This window comes from Fistularia commersonii, chromosome 12 (assembly GCF_037954325.1).
Source record: "Fistularia commersonii isolate RoL2024-O1a breed Wild chromosome 12, RoL_Fcom_v1.0, whole genome shotgun sequence".
NCBI classification, from domain to species: domain Eukaryota; kingdom Metazoa; phylum Chordata; class Actinopteri; order Syngnathiformes; family Fistulariidae; genus Fistularia; species Fistularia commersonii.
Genome location: NC_141295.1, coordinates 15,579,098 through 15,588,518, shown reverse-complemented (window position 1 = coordinate 15,588,518; position 9,421 = coordinate 15,579,098). Strand labels below are relative to the sequence as shown.

The window sequence follows — 9,421 nt, the reverse complement described above, 5'->3', positions numbered from 1 at the left end:
TAACGATGAGTGACACACATGTTTAGATGACACTCCCTCACACATGCGATTCATTTTGCCATCCGAGGGCTCTTGGCAGGCCCATCAAAATTTTTTGCAGCAATGTGAGGTATGGCAGCAGCGCATCGGGCCAGCTCACATTTCAAACGGGTGGCTCACTTATCGCGGCTTTTTGCAAGTCCTTCTAGAAATAATGTCTGGGGTGGTAATATTTGAACGCTGTCTCCAGGGGCTCTCGGTTTACCTCCTCTACCTTTATTGCACAGAGACAGAGGATGCACCAATCAGAGGGGGACGCTGCCTCCCCTTCTGCTTGCTCAACATATTGTCAATTTAAGATGTGCTCTTTAAATGAAGTGAGGCTCATTGTATTTGTGCAGTATGTGGTTCATCGTAAATCATTATTATTTATCTATTTAGGTATTGCCACGTTTGTTTTCCTCCAAGGTATTTTCATGGTTTAGATACTTGTCTTGTCGTATACGTTCAAGCACCTGGTCCGACTTGTATGTAAAACTGAAGTGTCCCCTCTTAAAAATCATGTTTAATTGACATTACCCAAAGGTTGTGTAAAAGGCTGGATATAGCGTCAGTGTTTTGACCCTCAAATATGGGATTTTCATAAGAAGCTGCACTCACCTGAAGTTGTTTAAGGATACTTCAGGCACAGATGCAGAGTCAAGTCCTTCGTCCACGCCGGTCTAAGTCTGCAACCGGATTTCAAGCCCTCATTAAGTTCCATTTGCTCTCCAAAAACATCAACGGCATTTCAAATGCATGTGATCTACTCAACAGAAATCATCAGTTGTACACAAAGGTTATATATTTATACTTTTCTCCTTTTTTCAAATCATGGCTTTGGTTACAAGATACACAATTGCAATTATGAATAAAGGAGTGCAAAATTAAAAGTTGCATTACGCTTATTTTGGCTTTGTTTCTCTGTCCCGTTTAAGCCCTCGAGAGTAGTTAATGTTTTCAATCACAAGGCTGAAGCATCATCGGTTTTAACATCCGCCGAGTGCCGCTTGTCGCATCTGATGTCATCGAGAATCTGTGTGAGCCCGACGCAGGGGCCAAGTCATGTGACTTGAGTCAACACTTCTGCCTTGCTGTTTTTCTCATCTAATCCCACCGCGTAAAATGAGACTGGAGCTATTGTCTCATCAAAGATTCCCCTGCCATGGAGGCTGCTCCGCCTCGCTCCCCCGGTTTATTGCAAAAGAGTGTTTTGAGTGTGGAGCGGAAGATCCCGCCAGCAGCTGTTAGTCACTTGTTAGGTGGGACTGCTAACCCTTGGTTGCACAGCTGTCAGTCAAAGCAGGCCGTGGGGCGGTGAAATGTTGAACTTCGGCCAACTGCTGCGTGGCGGCGGTACACCTGCACCCGGACCAGCTGTACCCGTGCGTTCTCACGGGGCCTTGTCACTTGCGCGAAAAAGAAGAGCTGTTCGTGTCAAGTAAAACGTCTTGTTTTTTCAGGATGCTGTTACTTGCCCACAGGCCTTCTTCCCATCAAGGGTGGTTCCATCTGAATAATGAATTCACGCTTGGCATGTTGTATCTCTGATGTGCATCTGCTGAGGGATGATTTTCTGTTACCTGCTGAGACAGTCGTTTCAGTTTTGAAAGCAACCTTTTAATTTTCTCTGCAGTGAAAAACCACAAGAAGTCAACACACACAGACCTCTTATCTTCCCTACTTCAAAATAAACACACATATTGATGTTTAATATTAAACTGTTTCAAGTTCTGTTTAACTCAGAACTATTATTTGATATGTGAGGATCAAACAGCAAATCAAATTTTTTTTTCTAATCGCATTTTGTTTTAATCAGATGACCCTTTGCACCAATTTAAAATTATGAACTCCCTATTCCCTTGTAGATGTACACAACCCATATTATTTAAATAATTCAATGCAGAATATTTATTTGACATAGCTGCTCATGATGAGTTCACGTCAAATCAAAACCTTGAAGCAGCATCTCTGACCTTTACTTTTCATATGTTCAAAATATGTAAAAATGAACATCCCAGATATGTGAGCTCTATAACAATAAGCTAAAAGATGAACCGCGGGATCGGCTTCAATGCCAAGCCATCAATTTCCAGATCGGAATGATTATCTATAATCCGGTTACTCCAAATTTGAGTATTTGAAAATCAAGCACAATTGTTGGAATTTCTCCTTGGAGGAATAGTTATTGACTTTAAGTCAGGAGTTCTTAGGTTGGACGTTCATTCCGATAACTCAAACACAAAAGCTTGGGTTGTTCACCTACATTTCACATCATCTAAACATCAGTCATGAGGTAGCGAATATGGTGTGTTCAAAGCACCGCTGACGCTTTGCGGGTACATTATCCTTGAAATGAGCAGATACTGAGTCATCTAACACGCTGTAGAAAAATGTCAGGGTCAGGGTTTCAAGCGGGAGTATTTCTTATTTGTTTTTTGATCCTCATGCCAAAGGCATTTCTATGTTGTCCATTTCTCTTTTAGCAAAATCAGCAAAGCCTCTACGGCCTTGTCAAACGTCAGCTATCATTTTTACGAAAAGGATTATAGACGCTTGGACTTTAAGACAGGAATAAGGTAAAAACAGGTGAAAAAAAAAAACAGATCTTCCCATACATGCATAGTTCATATGTACTACACAGTAAAAGCACTAATTATTCCTGCTGATGACCTTTCATAGGAGGTTCTAATCATGTATGTTCCTCTAAGTCATACAAACCCCTCTAATTTCCTTCATCAGATCAAATGTGCATCCTGCTGACCAGATCATCAAGCAGATGTTCTCTCTGCACACACACTCGGGCTGAGGTCATACCTCAGGAGAGAGGGGGGGTCTGTACATCTGCAGCTGGCCGGAGTATTGTAAGCGATAGCCATCATGACATCACCTCTTCCTGGTTTGGCCTCCGAAGACAGATCTTCTGGGAAAAAAATAGACCACTCCTCAAACAATGCTGATGGCGGATTTTTCTTTCTTTTCTTTTCTCTCTTCCCCCCCCCCCCCCAACCAGTATGATTATGGGAGTGAACAAGCCACAAGGACACAAGGACAAGGGCAAGTGTCAAGTAATAAAGAGCTGCTGTGATTGTGTACACGTCAAGATCTATTATATCAATTTAATGCCAATATTATATCATCGTACGTAGCGCACAATGGAGTTTCAGGGTTGGGAACCACTTCTTCAACAGAAGTGATTTACCAACATTTGTTTGATTGTTTGGCTGGTTGGTTTTGGGGGCCAAATGGCCGGCAGCTGATACAGGCTTTCCCCTGATCAGTCTTGCTCCGTTTATGTGGATTTAAATGGCAGTGGTGGGTCTCTTCATAGGATGGATGAACTCAGGTGGATTTGGAACGGACATCGGTGATCCACAATCTAAATCCAGAGCTTGTTCCAATAAGTACACGATATTTAAAACCTGCTTGGGTAATTTTCGCCAACCTTGGTGGTGGGGATGATCATGGGCCAAGGAAGAAACCATTAAATCCCGGATAAGATTTTGACGTTTTAATAAGTTTGCTAGAACATACGTTGACCCCGGAGCACATTAGTAGCCTTTAGCTTCTGTAGTGTTACAAATGGTGCTGCAAATCACGAAAAGCAGAAAGCGTAGCGGTAACAAATTTCTAAAATTTAAATAACATAAACCAAAGCGATGTACAGTTAATTAGGGGAAGCATTTACATTGCCAACATGGGAACCCCCTCCACATTTGGAGAACGGAGGGCAGTGATGTCACCAATCTTTAATTGATCCTTTCAGTTTCAGCTTGAGCTTACGCCCATGATAAACGTGCGTTCGATTCTAAAGCGACTTGTCAGAAATCAGCAGGACAAGCCGTTTTAACCGGGCAACCTAATAAGATCAGCCTCCCTCTCAACTCTCATCGACTTCATTCCCCTGTTAACTAACAGGGGCTTCGCTTGTGTGTGAGCTTGGTGTCATGTGTTGCTTTCAGCTGGCTAAGTGCACCACCCTGCAACTGACCCCCTGTCCCCCCACACCCCATCCACCGTCCTCAAAGGCTCTGCCCTCGGGAGGGAGGGCGACCCATTGATCACGGCAGTTTACAACCCTCCTTTCGTCTTGGGAGATCAGAGAAACGGCTCAGTTAGCTGCTGACTGATACACCTTCCTTCATGAATCCACAACATCAGAAGACCTGATTTTTCTTTTTAGGGAATCCAATACGCTAAAGGCCGTTTATCCCCCTCCCCTGACGCTGTTAAAAAGATTTGTACATATTAGCATAAATGGTATTTTTAAATGTTTCACTTTTTGCGACGCGCCAAATGTTCTCAAATCAGTCCTGTGCAGCCCTTTTTGTTAAGGTGAAGTTGAAAGTTGGCGTTGTGAAAATATACAGAAATTATAGGAATCCCTGATATGTGAGAATGCATTGTTATTCAACTGAAAAGATCTTGGTGAATTTTTCAAGTGTCTTTAAAATGTACGAGAGTTCTCAAACACTGAGCAGCTTTACTGTAAAACTCCTTTTTCTTTCCTTTATTTCCCACCGCTAAAAAATGTTGCGCTGTCACACAGATGTGGAAGAGTCGGTGAGCCAAGAGGAAGATTCTCAGCATCACCTAGTGGTAGAAAGTGACTATTAAAAATTAGTGTGGAACATTTAATGGAAATCTTGTTAATGGGCTCATTTATCGATTCCACAGAAGTGCAAGCGGAATTATCCTATTATATGGAAGCCATGAATCATTAGAAAGAACATTAGCACGAAGTAGGTGCCTCTGTGCTCCACATCCTGTGCTGATCGTACGGATGTTGACGCATCTTTATGCTCATAAAATGATGAATATTATATCAATATCTGATGATCAAACAGTAATGAGCTGTTCTGTATTTCAGCATCCTGTTTCAGAGATGCACTGTATTGTATTGTAATAAATACATTATATTGATGGACATTAATTTAAATGAAAATATACATTTCTTTGTAGGAATTTGCACAGTCATGTTTTGATTTTCATTCTCACAAATTGAAATATAGATACTGTCATAGTGTGCCCATTTTGTCAGTGTGAAGGACTAAACTAGAGACTGCCACAGTTAAAATCACATGAAGTTTAACTTTGAATATAAAACATATATTATGATATACAACATAACATATCTAGATGTATTATATTGAGATATAAAATGTTGATAAAGGCATTTTCACACAGGTTGAATACAAATACATTGCTGGGTAATTGTGAATGCAAATGTTCACATTTGTTATTTAGTTTAAAGGGTATTAACTGACATATATCAGAATTAAGATATAACAAACTGCAGCATCTCCCAATCGCTGTTTTTATTTATTCATTTTCCTGCTGCAACATTTTTAGCATTTGGGGCAAATTGTAACTTGTGAATTGCTCATGCTCTGGTTGCTGAGCTGGAAATAATCCATGTTTTTTTTTGCCAAGGATAATTTGTACAACCACACAAAAATAGATTTACAGAGTAGCATGAAAACATTCATTTCTAAAATTTAGCTCTTGAGATAAAACTATATTAAGAGGAAAATAAATGAAATTGACTCAAAGAAGGGAAGATTCAGATTTTTTCTATTAGATCTTAAAGGAATTCATGGTTTCCAAGACGTTATTATCCTATTTGATCAATATTTGAACCAGCCACATAAAAACAATAATAAAATCTCTCAACATATCTAAGTTTGTATAAAATTTTAGAAATTAGATAGGCCATCATCGTTGTTTATGTCGCAATGCTGTCTGGGTAGTGACGTCACAAGGTGGGCCCTTGGTTAGGTCCCATTCATTTTACCATACGATGCAAAAACATGTAATCCGTACAACTGTTCCCATTTGAACCCGAGAGAGACATGATCGAAGAGGATCATGGTGAAGACAGAAGTCCAAATGTGCTTCAAAATGAAGATGCAAAGAGCCAAGAGTCTGCTAAAGTGGCTGGTGTGGGTTTGGCAACTGTATTGCTAAGCTAACAGAGAGAGATCTTCTGTTCACTGTAGACTTATGGTTTTCCGTCATCAGACGCTACTTCTGTGGCAGCGGGTTGTTGACATCCTGGTAGGAGAACATCTAGCGTCTCCTGCCTATGGCGTGTCTTCCAGTAGGCTTCACTCATTTCACAAGGACCTTTTCTTTGCTTGTGAAAGGAAACTGTTGGCTCTGCATTTGACTTTAGTGTCTGATTAAAACCGACAGCACCAGTGAGTTCTTTCACCAGCCCAGCTTGGCGAAATGCGTCAAATGCATCCAGAGAGAAATGGTGAGAAAACAGCTGCGGATCCTTAGAGTACATCCACAAGAAATTTCCCACTCTTTTCTTTTCTTCTTTTCCCTTCGAAAACTGTGTAGACTAGCATCAGTCCCTTTGTTCCCCTTGGGATGGAAACTGCACCCAAAAGCAGCACAATGTGGCATTATTACTGTACATACCGTAGCAAGTGAAAGTTACCTCTACCGGAAAGCCAAAGTTAACATGAGCAACCACCATACGTCATCAACCCAGTATGTATTACACTAGTAAAGCAATGGCGGGTTACTATATGTGTTATGAATTGCGATTTTTAAAGAAAGAACAATTCTTTGTGCTTTTCTAACAACACATTCTAGTATAAGACGAACAGTAAAGCATATTTATGCTTATTAGTCTTCCCAGGCAGAGGTTTTGAGGCTATGGACATTGTTCCCTCAGAGCTACCAATGTCCACCACACGATGGCGGTAGTGGGCATAGTAACGCATACAGTCAGACAAGGAACATATGATATATAAACTGTAATTACTCGAACAGAATATATCTGTAGTTATCTATAATCTGACAGTTGACAATATGAATAAAGCCATACAACTATAGAGGCTATACTGCAGTGTCTTTGAAAAAAATGTAGTCCACATGCTGGTAGGAGGGTTTAAAATCCACTAAGGAGCAAAGGAACTTTGTATATGTTAGTCTGCTGGATGAAAGGAAAGGTGTACATGACAGTGGTGAGATCAGCGATGCTGTATGGCCTAGAAACAGTTACAATGAACCAAAAGACAGGAGGCAGAGCTAGAGGTTGCAGAGATGAAGATGCTAAGGTTCTCTTTGAGAGTGACCAGGATGGATAGGATCAGGAATGAGCCTATCAGAGGCACAGCACATGTTTTGGAGAGAAGGTCAGAGAAGCCAGACTGAGATGGTTCAGTCATATACAGAGGAGGGATAGTGAATATACTGGTAGAGGGATGTTGGAATTGGAGCTACCAGGCAGGAGAACTTGAGGAAGACCAAAGAGAAGATTTATGGACGCAGTGAGAGAGGATATGAAGGTAGTTGATGTGATAGAGGAGGATACAGAGAATAGGGTTAGATGGAGAAGTTTGACTCTCTGTGGCGACCCCTGAAGGGAAAGGCCAGAAGGAGAAGAAGAGGAAGAAGCTGGATGCTGAAAAGGCTCTGCAGATAGTTTTCCAAGTGTGTTTCTGCATCTTTCCCCTAAATCCACATTGCTGAGACAACAAACAGTAGTGGAAGTTCTAAGGACAATCTGAGCAAACTCTAAAACTGAAATCTTGAGGTTAAGTGAGTCAGAACATATATAGTGTATTTACAAATCTGAATCATAAACAAAACTGCAAACTATAAAAATAGAATGAGAAACAGATGGAAAATACAGATCTTAGATAGAATAATCTTTTCCCCATATATCTGTGTCAGATCACTTGGTAGGTGCATACACAACAGAATGTTAAATAGGAAAGCAGCATGAGTTGAGCTGCATGATAAGGCCAAGCGAACTTGCTTTCATCAGTGCAAAACAAACTAAATAACATGCTGGAAAAAAAATAAAATAAAATGCTAGAATGAAGTGATAATATCCCCAAGCTGTCTTAGCTGGCTGCTCTGATGTCTTATCACCTAACAATGTCTTTGCCAAGTGCTTAGTTGCAAACCTTAAGTGCCTTAATATCTGGTATATGCATTTTATGTACATATATATTTTACACACTAATCTTGAACACAGTACATGAGATATATGCTTTCTGTGGGCCCCTACTTTGCCAAACCACAATGAATAGATTACTAAAGATATCCAAACAAGATTGAATCATTTTTTACATTTTAAGACTGGAACACTCTAGAGTCATGAAAACTTCTCTGTAATTAAAATCAAACAGAAAGTTGAACAGAAAATAAAAAAGAAAATACAAGGTAAATAACATGGAACTTCTAGTTGTCAATAAATGAAACTGATGCTGTGTTTCTCAAAACTTTTATTTGAAATGATAAAAACTAGGTTATAACAATAAAACTAAAATAAAATAGTTAGAAAAATACCTCTGTTTTTGAAGCAAGGAACCTTTAACATTTATGACAAGCCCTTTTGGGTCAATGTTACATATTCTGCCGCTGTTTTTATAGGAAATTGGAACAGATGAACAGGAAATCCATTCAGAGCCTTAAATAAAAACACAATAAAGCGGCATATATTACCAAACTGCAACAATAAAAACAAACCACACCGAAGATATACATCATTATTAGTCTAAAAAGAACCATATACAACCACATAACATGATCATGTCTATTTGTGGTCATTGTCAGTATCATCAGTCTTTCATTGTAATATAAAACATCTGCTTACTGAGTTTTGTCGAAACAAAATTATTCAATATATGACATGCCAGCTGCTTGCTAATGCTGATTTTGGGGAGACTGGCGACCCATAAATGGTTTATCAGTAATGAAACCGGCTGAAGTCAGATAAACACGATCATTCATTTTTAGGGGTAGTTAATAATCCATCCAAGACAGGTCAGCCACTGTCATAAACACAATAATATCTACAAGTGTTGTTCAGCACACTTCACATTGGAAATCTATAAACCTTTATCACAATATAAATGAATCATAAAGTAGTCTTCAAGTAACCTACGTCAAGTAGCTAATTTAAGCTAACATTCAACGTACCCCTTCTCACCACCCCTATCATGGAAAAAGACTCACCTCTACTATTCTGTGGGCATTTTTCACGCATTTTAATTTATTTTCGTTTTAGGATATATTCTTTTTAAAGCCATATTTTGTTGACGTGATTCTCCGAAGTGTTGACCTTACTCGCGGGGTTCAGCGCCGCCTGACTCATCACTTTCCACTGTTGAATGTTTACAATATAAATAAAGTTTCTGTCTGACTCCAGTCTGACTCATCATCCCGTCTCACCGCCGAGTAGCGCCCCCTAGTGGCGAGGAGGCCAATTGCATCTGCAGGGCCCGCTTACTGGAAAAGACCACCAACAATGCCATGACAAATGAGTAGAAAAGTATTAGCACAAGAGAAAATACAAAACATTTGCGTCCTAATGAGCTGTTAATGATATAAGGATTAACGAGGGACGTAAGAAATGTGTCATTGGTTTGATTCCTGC

The 9,421-nt window shown here is 39.9% G+C and overlaps 1 long non-coding RNA gene across 3 annotated transcripts; it reads right to left on the bottom strand.

The window, feature by feature from the left end:
• Window positions 1-483: 483 nt before the first annotated feature.
• On the bottom strand, window positions 484-9,136 carry LOC147228970 (uncharacterized). 3 transcript variants are annotated; one of them, XR_015106971.1, is made up of 3 exons: window positions 9,001-9,136; window positions 2,836-2,941; window positions 484-1,604 (listed from the first exon to the last, which is right to left on the bottom strand). It is a non-coding gene; the product is annotated as an uncharacterized LOC147228970 (long non-coding RNA). The 3 variants fall into 3 exon arrangements; XR_015106970.1 differs by having other exon boundaries at window positions 484-1,601; XR_015106969.1 differs by having other exon boundaries at window positions 484-1,601; window positions 2,836-2,938.
• Between the last annotated feature and the right edge of the window lie 285 nt (window positions 9,137-9,421).